The sequence below is a fragment of the Diabrotica virgifera genome, chromosome 9, assembly GCF_917563875.1.
Source record: "Diabrotica virgifera virgifera chromosome 9, PGI_DIABVI_V3a".
NCBI lineage: Eukaryota > Metazoa > Arthropoda > Insecta > Coleoptera > Chrysomelidae > Diabrotica > Diabrotica virgifera.
Genome location: NC_065451.1, coordinates 148,836,546 through 148,848,530, shown reverse-complemented (window position 1 = coordinate 148,848,530; position 11,985 = coordinate 148,836,546). Strand labels below are relative to the sequence as shown.

The 11,985-nt window shown below is 37.6% G+C and overlaps 1 long non-coding RNA gene across 1 annotated transcript; it reads left to right on the top strand.

Annotated features, from left to right (window-relative positions):
* Positions 1-578: 578 nt before the first annotated feature.
* LOC126892303 (uncharacterized) lies at positions 579-4,605 on the top strand. The gene is made up of 2 exons (XR_007700769.1): positions 579-3,308; positions 3,778-4,605. It is a non-coding gene; the product is annotated as an uncharacterized LOC126892303 (long non-coding RNA).
* Positions 4,606-11,985: the final 7,380 nt, after the last annotated feature.

Sequence of the window (11,985 nt, the reverse complement as noted above, 5' to 3'; positions counted from 1 at the left end):
GAAAATCGGCGCAAAATAGATGCCACGCCACGATATGAAAAAGTAGGGTTATTGATTTTAAAATACTACTTACAGCGAAATTCTGGTATTAAAAACACTTTCAACACTTACGAAACAATGTCTATAATTCCTAGCCACAAAGTTGGGACGCCAATATAAGGGGATGAGGGTTTAGGGTGTGAGAGTTAGGATATATTATAGGGGTTTTGCTCGTACTCGAACTTCAGCTGTAAATAATGGGAAGCACCTACACATCGGGGTTGAATAATAATAAGCACAAACTTTACTGTGAGCGGTATAATCACCGAAAGAAATAGAAACAAACTACATTATTAAAACTAATAGTTCAATGGCTTGGAGTACAATCATGCACTCTTGAAGCAGTCTCCGCCATGTCAGCTGTCAGCCGTCGGGAGAACCTACGTCACACGGTCGGCAGGGTTGCCAAGTATAATTCTTGTTACAGTATAATAATGATATTCATTCTCATTTGCAAAGGAACATTCAATCAAGGCCATAGTTTTTTTTAGTCCAAACCTAAATTTTAATATCTTTTATACCTGATCGTTAGGCTTTTTACTCAAGGTTTTTTTTTTCTGTGATTTATAAAAAGTTTTAACGAGTATCTATACAGCCTTCTGTCACGCCCATCTAATGCGCACGTCCCTGTCATGTCTGAATTGAAGTAAACTTCAGAAATTTTGACATGACATATGAATACCTAACCTACCTAATATTTGATGTTTTTGTTTGGGCCTGTTCAATATGTACTGCTACTGTTCTTGAAATACATCATAACTAATTAAATAAACTTTATTTTAGATCCCGTAACTTAGTTATTTAGTCACACAACGTGACTCTATCACGTTGATTATGTACTACCTAGTTAGATTGCTAGCCACTCTGTGATGGTTTATCCCTAGAGTGGGCTGTTTTTGTTGGATAATACACCATACCGGATTTTATTACAACCAGCATCTTCACCCAGGACCTTGCAGTAGGACTTACTCACCACAGCAGCCAACCGTTTTATCGTGCCAAAAGGGAATTTCCTACGGAATTCATCTCTATGGACTTGCAACCCTACTTTTAACCGACTGTTGTGTAAAAGCTAAGTTTATTTACTTTTTCATTATTTACTTTTGGGTAAGATATATTTGCTACATTGTAAACTTTTCGTATGCATACGATTAGGAAGAGTACATATATTTTCGTGATAGATAGGGTTTTAGGTTGTTGTTTTTTTTTTCTTTTTGATTCAGTATAAGTAGGAGTTAGTTAAAATAAATAAAATCAGGTCTTGTTTAATAATCATAAATAATTGTATCTTAAAATTTAATAGGGAATCGGGTTGTAAAATTTTGTCGCGGATTTTAAATAGGGAATACGTCTCGTAGGTTTTTTTTGTAAAATATATAAAGAGTCACTGACCAACTCATTTATATAGACCTTTTTGCTATTCCAACGGACTTTTGATTTGGATTTTGATTTTAATACTTTTGCTTGGCCAGTGATAGTGGATAATTGCTTGTTGAGTGGCCTTTGCGGTCCTATTTTATCTTTTCCCCATCCACTATCACTGTTATTACGTTGCGTTATATGTAAAGTGTTATTATTTAATATTTATTATTAATATATTTGTATGTATTAAGGTTGGTGTTTTATTTCAGTCTGTATTACCAGTATATAACATAGCAAGACAAGATCAGTATTTAGTATTTTGTATTTCAGGTGGTTGTAACCAGTGTCATAGAGTTCCCATTGTTCGTTACTTCAAAATCTCGAACCTGTCCAACTTCTTGGTTCTGAGAGCCGAGTTGTTCGTTCGAGTTGGCGCCCTTTTTTCTTCTTCTTTCTTTGTTGTAACTCGATATTATTTTATCTCTAGCATTCTTATCTATTTTCCTTCCATTTTTGTATTAACAGTCTCATTTCCTTCCTAGTTACTATCATTTCATTACCAAATTTTCTTCTCATATCTCTAAAGCCAATATTCGGTGTATGGAAGCTAGCCCGAATACTCATACTTGAGATTTAGTGTCTCTCTGCCCTTTTGATTTTTTTTTCCTTCTGAGCTAAGCCCCTCTTCTTTTGTCTTAAATCTCTTATCATTTATTTTACCCATCTTTATTCAGTTCTTCTCTTCAAAAATCTCTATACCCAGAGTATAGAGGGTTCAATTGATTTTTAGTTGTTGCTGATATCCAGAACCATATCATTATTTATGTTTAGCTTTGTAGTAATGTAGTTTCAACTAGTCTTGATGAATTAGTCCCTCATTGAATTCTCGGGTGATTAGTAGAATTTGTTCGCTCTAGTATCAATGTTGGGTAAATTTGATAGGTTGATTGTTGTGTATGGTTCTTGGTTATACTGTGTTAGGTGTTGTTAATACACACCTGTAATTTAGATTTAATGATGGGTTACTAACACTCGAGAATGCAGATGGTAGGTAGTGTTAGGAGTTGACTTACTCTATAAGGTTGTATAATTATATTTAGAATGTAAGTGATTAACGTGTAATTATTTGTTTTTCTCTATCTTTATTTTTACTAAATTAAAGTAAATTATCTTGTTGAATTATCTATGTCGGTCAGTTACACATCCCTTCTATGTTCTATACTTTCTGCAAATATGATTAAATATATCTCGCGTGGCCTCTATACTATGTATGACTTCGTTCCTGATTTTTGTTCCGTCCTCTCAGCAAATAGTATGACTGTTGAGCCTACCATCATTATGTTTTTATCCCACAACGTTACTCCTTTACCGTGTCCACCCTCAGGTTCGCCCTAGCGTCAGTTAGTTCTGGAAAATAAAAAAAAAAGAGGAAACTTGTGGAGTTTTCCTTTTTTTTTGCTGGAGATAAGGGAGAATGTAGCAGTTATGCTACGGACCATTTAAAATTAATTACGATTTTCGATTCATTCAATTATATTTCATTAAAAATACCCCTCTAGAAAATTCTTTGGAGACGCCTATTTAATCGCCTAGGTGCCTATTTTCGCAGCGAAGCAAGAGGAAAGCACCGCGCATGTTTCTATCGGATCGATACGAATCGATTTCCGATAACATTGAACAGCAGTTGGTCAGGAAACGGCTCGAAGGGCGGATGGCGCGCCGCTAGTAAGGTTATTCCCACTTTTAAGTGACGGGATTGAAACAAATTTTCGATGGAAATCAAATAATTAGAAGGAAATCAAGCGTCAGCTAATCCCATCTACAAAACTAGATAACCAAAGTTAAACATCTCTTTGGACTTCTTCACATAACAGAAGTGGATATTCCGGCGTGCCTGCCTTGTTTCAGTAAGTACATAATACATTTATCTCTCATTCCTTCCTTGTGAAATCCAATGCATCATTGTAGTTAGATCTTTCGGTAGATTAATTTACCACATAAGTTTATATATAATTCATAGTATAATAATGATATTCATTCTCATTTGCAAAGGAACATTCAATCAAGGCCATAGTTTTTTTTAGTCCAAACCTAAATTTTAATATCTTTTATACCTGATCGTTAGGCTTTTTACTTAAGGTTTTTTTTTTCTGTGATTTATAAAAAGTTTTAACGAGTATCTATACAGCCTTCTGTCACGCCCATCTAATGCGCACGTCCCTGTCATGTCTGAATTGAAGTAAACTTCAGAAATTTTGACATGACATATGAATACCTAACCTACCTAATATTTGATGTTTTTGTTTGGGCCTGTTCAATATGTACTGCTACTGTTCTTGAAATACATCATAACTAATTAAATAAACTTTATTTTAGATCCCGTAACTTAGTTATTTAGTCACACAACGTGACTCTATCACGTTGATTATGTACTACCTAGTTAGATTGCTAGCCACTCTGTGATGGTTTATCCCTAGAGTGGGCTGTTTTTGTTGGATAATACACCATACCGGATTTTATTACAACCAGCATCTTCACCCAGGACCTTGCAGTAGGACTTACTCACCACAGCAGCCAACCGTTTTATCGTGCCAAAAGGGAATTTCCTACGGAATTCATCTCTATGGACTTGCAACCCTACTTTTAACCGACTGTTGTGTAAAAGCTAAGTTTATTTACTTTTTCATTATTTACTTTTGGGTAAGATATATTTGCTACATTGTAAACTTTTCGTATGCATACGATTAGGAAGAGTACATATATTTTCGTGATAGATAGGGTTTTAGGTTGTTGTTTTTTTTTCTTTTTGATTCAGTATAAGTAGGAGTTAGTTAAAATAAATAAAATCAGGTCTTGTTTAATAATCATAAATAATTGTATCTTAAAATTTAATAGGGAATCGGGTTGTAAAATTTTGTCGCGGATTTTAAATAGGGAATACGTCTCGTAGGTTTTTTTTGTAAAATATATAAAGAGTCACTGACCAACTCATTTATATAGACCTTTTTGCTATTCCAACGGACTTTTGATTTGGATTTTGATTTTAATACTTTTGCTTGGCCAGTGATAGTGGATAATTGCTTGTTGAGAGGCCTTTGCGGTCCTATTTTATCTTTTCCCCATCCACTATCACTGTTATTACGTTGCGTTATATGTAAAGTGTTATTATTTAATATTTATTATTAATATATTTGTATGTATTAAGGTTGGTGTTTTATTTCAGTCTGTATTACCAGTATATAACATAGCAAGACAAGATCAGTATTTAGTATTTTGTATTTCAGGTGGTTGTAACCAGTGTCATAGAGTTCCCATTGTTCGTTACTTCAAAATCTCGAACCTGTCCAACTTCTTGGTTCTGAGAGCCGAGTTGTTCGTTCGAGTTGGCGCCCTTTTTTCTTCTTCTTTCTTTGTTGTAACTCGATATTATTTTATCTCTAGCATTCTTATCTATTTTCCTTCCATTTTTGTATTAACAGTCTCATTTCCTTCCTAGTTACTATCATTTCATTACCAAATTTTCTTCTCATATCTCTAAAGCCAATATTCGGTGTATGGAAGCTAGCCCGAATACTCATACTTGAGATTTAGTGTCTCTCTGCCCTTTTGATTTTTTTTCCTTCTGAGCTAAGCCCCTCTTCTTTTGTCTTAAATCTCTTATCATTTATTTTACCCATCTTTATTCAGTTCTTCTCTTCAAAAATCTCTATACCCAGAGTATAGAGGGTTCAGTACCTATGCAACATTACCAGTAGCACGGAATCTATCGAGAAATCTCTCAAAAACGTCCTTTTTTGGGTGTCTTCTATCAGAATACCTTTAAGCGTAAACTTTAGAAGCTAAGAGACAATTTTAAAAATATTCCCCAATGAAACGTAGCATGTCTACTCTTTCATAGATATCGTGATTATTCATTTTTAGGAACAATTAAATTTGAATGTAATTGGCTCTGTAAAAGCCAATTTTAAGTAAAAAAATTTGAATAGCATACACCGATGTTTATAGTTTTGATAATTACCAGACCGTACTGTCATAAACAGACAATGTCATACAATGACATTAATTAACTACATCTTTTGTTTTAAAATCGATTTACAGATTAAGAATTTAAATAATTGTAAATTACGCAAAAACTATGACACCTAGGTATAGGACATCCATATACCATTCGAAAGAGGTAAATTTGTTTAGTATAATTATTTATTAATATACATGGTGATCCATTTAAAATAAGCATCATATGACACATTGAATACTCCACTAATGAAACTGTAAATTTTGAACACCCTGTAGACAAATGTGTAATAATTAATTATGGAATATTCAACCAATATCCAACTATTTAGAAGTAAAAGTAATGTTTTTATAATTTCGTAAATAACTTGAAAATAAGCCTTCTTTTAAAACTTTACATTTTAAGAAAAGTCAACATAACACAGAACACTCTGTACATAGGTATAGGGAAGCCTTATGAAACTATACCTTATTTTTTTGCGGACAATTAAAAATTCAATAAAATACAGGGTTTTCCATAAGAAAAAATATAACTTTGATACGCCGCCATTTATTGGGACACCCTGTATATTTAAAAATAATTTTAAAATGTAGCTTTTATCAACTTACAAACTATTCAATTTAAATTTTTTTCAAATCTTTTACCATTTCGCTGTAATCTTCCGTCGCGTTAGTGGTGACTCACCCTGTATACTGGCCAGTGGCCACTATAATTTTTAAATTGAATTTCCTTAATGTAAGTATCACTATGCTAGGGACATGAAGATGTGCTTTAGCACCAATATATCATACCCAATATGACTTTCAAATGACAAAACATGATCTTCTAATATGTTTTCAATGTACATATCAGTTGGCATTTGCCTAATCACCTTCAAGTGTTCGGTATGTCCTTTCAAAGCAATACCACTCTATAGCACTATGCCATCACCTCCAAAACTAACGCTTTGTATGAGGTTACAACTGACATACTGTTCACCAACTCTTCTATAGACGAAGTTTTGTAAATCTTGGTTCCATAGGTGAACGGTATGCCAGATGTAACCTCATGCATAGTGTTAATTTTGGTGGTTGCCGCATAGGGCTATGGAGTGGCATTTCTTAGAAAGGAGATACCGAACTTGTGGAGGTGGTTGGGTGAATGACAGCTGATATGTACATTTAGAACATTTTAAAAGATCATGTTATGCCATTTGTCAGCCCTATTGGATAACAAATTCGTGTTAATGCACCATGACGCAGGTCTTCATGCCGGTCTTCTTCTTCATGTGCCATCTCCTCTAAGAAGGTTGGCAACCATCACGGCAATTCGCACTTTCGATACCGCTACTCTAAAGAGATCAGCAGAAGTGCAGTAAACCAAGCTCTCAAATTGTTTAACCAGGAGATGCGTCTTCTTCCGCGACTCCTACCCTGTATTCTTCATTGTATTATTAATTGTAACAAGTTATAACGCTCGCCCCTCATAACATGTCCCAGATATTGCAGTTTTCTGACTTTAATTGTATTTAAAACCTCTTTATCTTTTCCCATTCTTCTCAACACCTCGATATTCGTGACTCTATCCACATAACTTATTTTTAATATTCTTCTGTAAGCCCATAACTCGAAGGCTTCTAATCTGTCCGAAACATCCTTCTTTAATGTCCAAGCCTCCAACCCATAGAATAATACGGAGAACACGTAGCATCTCAGAAGTCTTATCTTTAAGGAAATTGTAATGTCCCTGCTACAGAGTACTTTTTTCAATTTGTTGAAAGCATTTCTTGCCTGTCCTATTCTTGCTGTAATCTCTTCTGTGTACTCATTAGTTTCATTAATTATTTTACGCAAATATTTATATTTTTCAACCTTTTTAATTTGTCCTCCATGTATTGTTATGCTTTCTTGGCGCTGTTGAGCTTTTGTGATTACCATAAATTGTATCTTTTTTGTGTTTAGGGACAGTCCGTTTTCTTGGCTGACTTCTACCACTCTGTCAACCATTTGTTGTAAATCCTTAAGACATTCGGCTAATAAAATAGTGTCATCGGCAAACCGTATATTATTGATTGATCGGCCATTTACTTTTATTCCCGTGGTTAGGTCTTCTAGTGCTTCCTGGATTATTTCCTCTGAATACAACAGCGATCTGATTATAATAGATAGCACTAATGATCCTGATGTCCCTCATATCTAAGTTTTTCTTTTCAAGTAATTCGATAAGGCGGTTATGTCTGACCTTATCGAAGGCTTTGTTGTAATCCAAGAAACACATATATACTGGCTGATTAACATCCATGCACCTTTGCACAAGTACATTTACAGCGAACAGGACTTCCCTCGTTCCCATTGCATTTCTAAATCCAAATTGCGTGTCGCTTATGTCCTGCTCAAGTTTGTTATGTATTCTCCGGTGTATAATTTTTAAAAATATTTTGAGTATGACTCATTAAACTTATTATCCGGTGGTCTTGGCATTCTTTTGCATTTGGTTTTTTTGGCAGTGTTTTGAACGTTGACAGCAGCCAATCTCTGGGAATGATTCCTGTACTGTATATTGTATTAAATAAGTCGACCAATATTCCAATTTGCTGTTCTTCTATTAACCGTATTATGTCTACAGGTATTTGGTCAGGACCTGTTGTATTGTTGTTCTTTGTTCGCTTTATCGCCTCTAATACCTCATCTTCTGTTATGTCTTGGCCGTTGTCGAACTTTTCCTGCTCTAGTACTATCTCTACTACTATCATTGTTTGATTTGCGTGTATAGATATAATGCTATGTGGAAATGCGATCAATGATTGTCCCCGTTTAGGATTTTGTCCTCTTCAGGGTTTGTAGTGAATGTATAATGTTGGCAGCAAAAGCAAACAGTCCGAAAAACACACTGGGGCAAGCGCCGTGTCCTGGTGTTTTTTGGATCCTGGGTTATGCCGGACGGTGGTGTCCAGAAGGCTAAGAAGTCAACAGAGAAGAAAGTTTGATGGATTGTTGTTGGTTCCATAGACATTTACGTGTACTGTCCGTGCTTTGCTCTAGACCAATCTCCCTAGAAACCATTGTACAACGACAGGCGAACCTGCGTCCCTCGTCGGCGGTCAGGAGGTGGCTTTGAGCGCAGCGTGGACAGTGTGCGTTCGAGTGGAGAAAATAGTTGCGGCTATTTTCTTGGGACGAACAGGTATAATTGTGCAATGAAGTTGGGAAACCGCAAAAAACCAACTTCTCCCTGTTCGGGGTAGGGAAGAGGAGATGTTAAAGGTGGGTACGGAAGGCTAACGGGTAGCCTCGAGGATGTTTTCGTACTCCACCGGGAGTTCGTCAATGCATGTTTGCATTAGAGCGGACGGTAAATGAATCTTTTTGCGTTTGGGCTTTCGGTGGAGTACGTGGCCGGAAGATGAACAGGAACATTTGAGAGATTCTTGTGTGTCGGAGGGGGGGCCGTTGATTACTTTGATTGTGAAGTTCCTGTTCAGAGAGTTTATTCTCTCGGTGATTTTGGTGATGTTCGAGATGTTATGGATTTCGTTTGAGGGATATCGCCAGTGCTCATAGTTACATCTACGCAAGATTCTACGTTCAGCGCTCAACAACCACTCTTGCTTTGATCTAGCGCAAAGAGAGTAGAGGCAAGATTTGTACTCCATGACGGGTCGAATAAAGGTCCTGTAAGTGTGAATGAGAGTCTTCTTGTGTGTCTTGCCAATTCGTCCAGAGAGAGAGTTGAGAAGTCTGGCCCTGTTCCTTACCCTATCTAAAGTTGCCTTTAGATCTGCGTTCCAGTTAAGAGTCCTGGTGAACAGAACTCCTAAATAGTTCGCAGTCGGACTAACAACAAGCCTTTCTCCCAACAGTCTCAGAGGATATTGGTCGTCTTCATTAATTATGATTCTATGTGACACAGAAGGGGCGCGAAACACAATTGTTGTTGTTTTGTTCGCGTTCAGCGTGACTCTCCACTTACAACACCATTCACCAACTCCGTCCAACAGAGCCTGGGCTCTTCTGAAGAGGAGTCTTGGGTTGTATCGAGAGGTTGTTGTGAGCAGAGCCGTGTCGTCTGCATAGAGAAACAGCCGAGTGCCTGGGATATTTTGGTTAGTGATATCGCTGTTGTAGATGATGTACAACAGCGGTGCTAGGACTGAACCCTGGGGGACTCCAGCTTGTGGAGTGAAGGGGGTGGACTTTTGATCACTTATTTTCACTCTGACAGTTCGGTTGTGGAGGTATGAGTGTACAATTTTGATAAATTGTAAAGGTAGCCCGATGTCCAGAAGTTTCCGAACAAGTCCGTCATGCCAGACCTGATCGAAAGCCTTCTGCACATCCAGGAATGTGGCTATGGCGAATGAACCATCGTTGATGGTTTGAGTAACTTTAGTAGTGAAATCAGTTATTGCATGTTTGGTAGATTTACCTGACTGGAATCCGTATTGAAATTTTGGTATGATATTGTGGTTTTCGAGAAAGTCATTGAGCCTCTCTTTTAGGATTAGCTCAAGAACTTTGCCCAGAGTGTTGATTAAAGAGATTGGTCTATAGGATTCCACGTTGGTTGGGGGTTTGCCTTTTTTCAAAAGCATGATGGTATTGGCCACTTTCCAAGGAGTAGGGAAGTGGCTGTTTTTGAGACATGCATTGAATATTTTAGTTAGAAGAGGGATGATACTCTCTGGAAGTTTTTTGAGGCATCTTCGGCTGATGCCATCAGGTCCGGGAGCGCTGTTTTTACCTATTTGGCAAAAGCTCTCCGTTTCCCTGTTTGTGAGGGGGTCCATGATAGGATCATAGACTGAAACGTGGTGATTGAGAGTAACATTTACTATGTATTCTGTGTTGAGTTTAAACAAGTGATCAAAGTTCGGGTTGTCTGGGGTTTGAAAGTTGGTTTGAAGCGAATTTTTGAATGCTTCAGCTTTCCCTTCTGGGGAATTGACTATGTGATTGTTGACCAACAGATGTGAAGGTTGAGATAGTTTTTGTTTTGTTAGGACTTTGAATTTGTGCCAGAATTTACTTCCGTCTCTGTAGTCCAGTTTTGAGGTAGTATCTTCCCACCGGCGAGCCGTTAGGTCAGATATCTCTCTCTTTATCCTGGCGCAGATTCGGTTGTATTCTGTTTTGATTAGTGGATTTCTGTTGGCCTTATATTGACGTAGAAGACGTCTTTTTTGTTGGATTTTGGCAATGATGTATTGTGGAAGTGCCGGTGATGTATAGGTTATTTGTTTAAGTGGAATAGCGTGCGTGATCGCCTAGGTGATGAGGTTCTCCATTTCGGTTGCACTGGTGTCGATACTGTCGTTAGTATCAAGTTCGCCTAACATAGGGAGATTTTGAGTGATGAAATTTTGGAATTCAGTCCAGTTAGCGTGACGATAGTCTCTTATAGTTCTTGGAGGGTTGGGTTGTTTTGGAGTTAGTATGTCAGTGTTGACAAGAAGTGGTACGTGGTCTGACGTTATTGAGTCACCGATGTGGCATCTATCCTCGAACCGATCCAGAATGTTACTAGTAACTAGGATGTGGTCGACAATAGAGGCCCCAGCAGCGTTCAGAAACGTGTATTCAGTGTTGGTGATTCGAGAGATAGGAAGGTCTAGTAGAAAATCCGTGAGGCGGATGCCTTCTGGGTTTTGACGGTGATCACCAAACTGTGTGTGTCTACAATTTAGATCGCCCATCAACACGGCCTTGCCGAGCCTTGAAAAATACTCTAGCAAATGCCTGTTGAGTGGTTGATCCGGGTGTTTGTAGTAAGAGACTATCGTGAGGGTTTCGTTATTGGGGATATGCACGTCAATTGCCAGGAAGTCCACATCAGGTGGACGAAAATTTTGTGGGAATGTGTGTGTGGTGTGCGGTATTCCGTGTTTAACGAGAATACCATTCCCGCGTGAAACCTGACAGCGGCTTCGATGGATGATCGAATATCCTGCGAAGTGTGGATCGCTTTTCGACAGAGTATCTGTGAGTGCGAGGATCTGGATGTTATGCTTCGACAGGATATTCTTGATGAGGGGTCTCTTTTTGGAGAGACCCTGACAGTTGACTGTGCCTAGGGTGAAATCCATAAAGGGAGGGTGTTTAGTGGTTGGAGCGGAATGTCACCGTGACATTGCTTCCGTACCCGTGGACCACTGTCGAGTGGTCGTAGACTTGGCTAATTAGATTATCCGTGATGGTGTCGCGAAAAAAGGTCGCCAACAATTGGTCGAGCGAAAAAATGTCGCGCACATTTGAGCGCGTATCAAAAGGTCGCCGGCGAAAAAACAGCGCCGACGAAATAAGGTCGCGTGCAATTGATCGCGCGAAAAAAGATCGCGTCATGTTTTACATTATTAAAACCATTCAATTGGTTTTCAAAAAGGTTCTAAAGAAATTCTATTTGCATACTTTAACTTTATGCATTATGAGCCGATTAGTCTTGGAATTCCATCTAATTACTTTTTAATGTATTTTAGATGTATAAGAAGATGGGAAAAATAACGTATATCTAAATACTTTTTAATGTATTTTGGATGTGTAGGAAGATGGGAAATATAGGAGAATGGGAAATTATTTCATATAGTATTTTCAGGT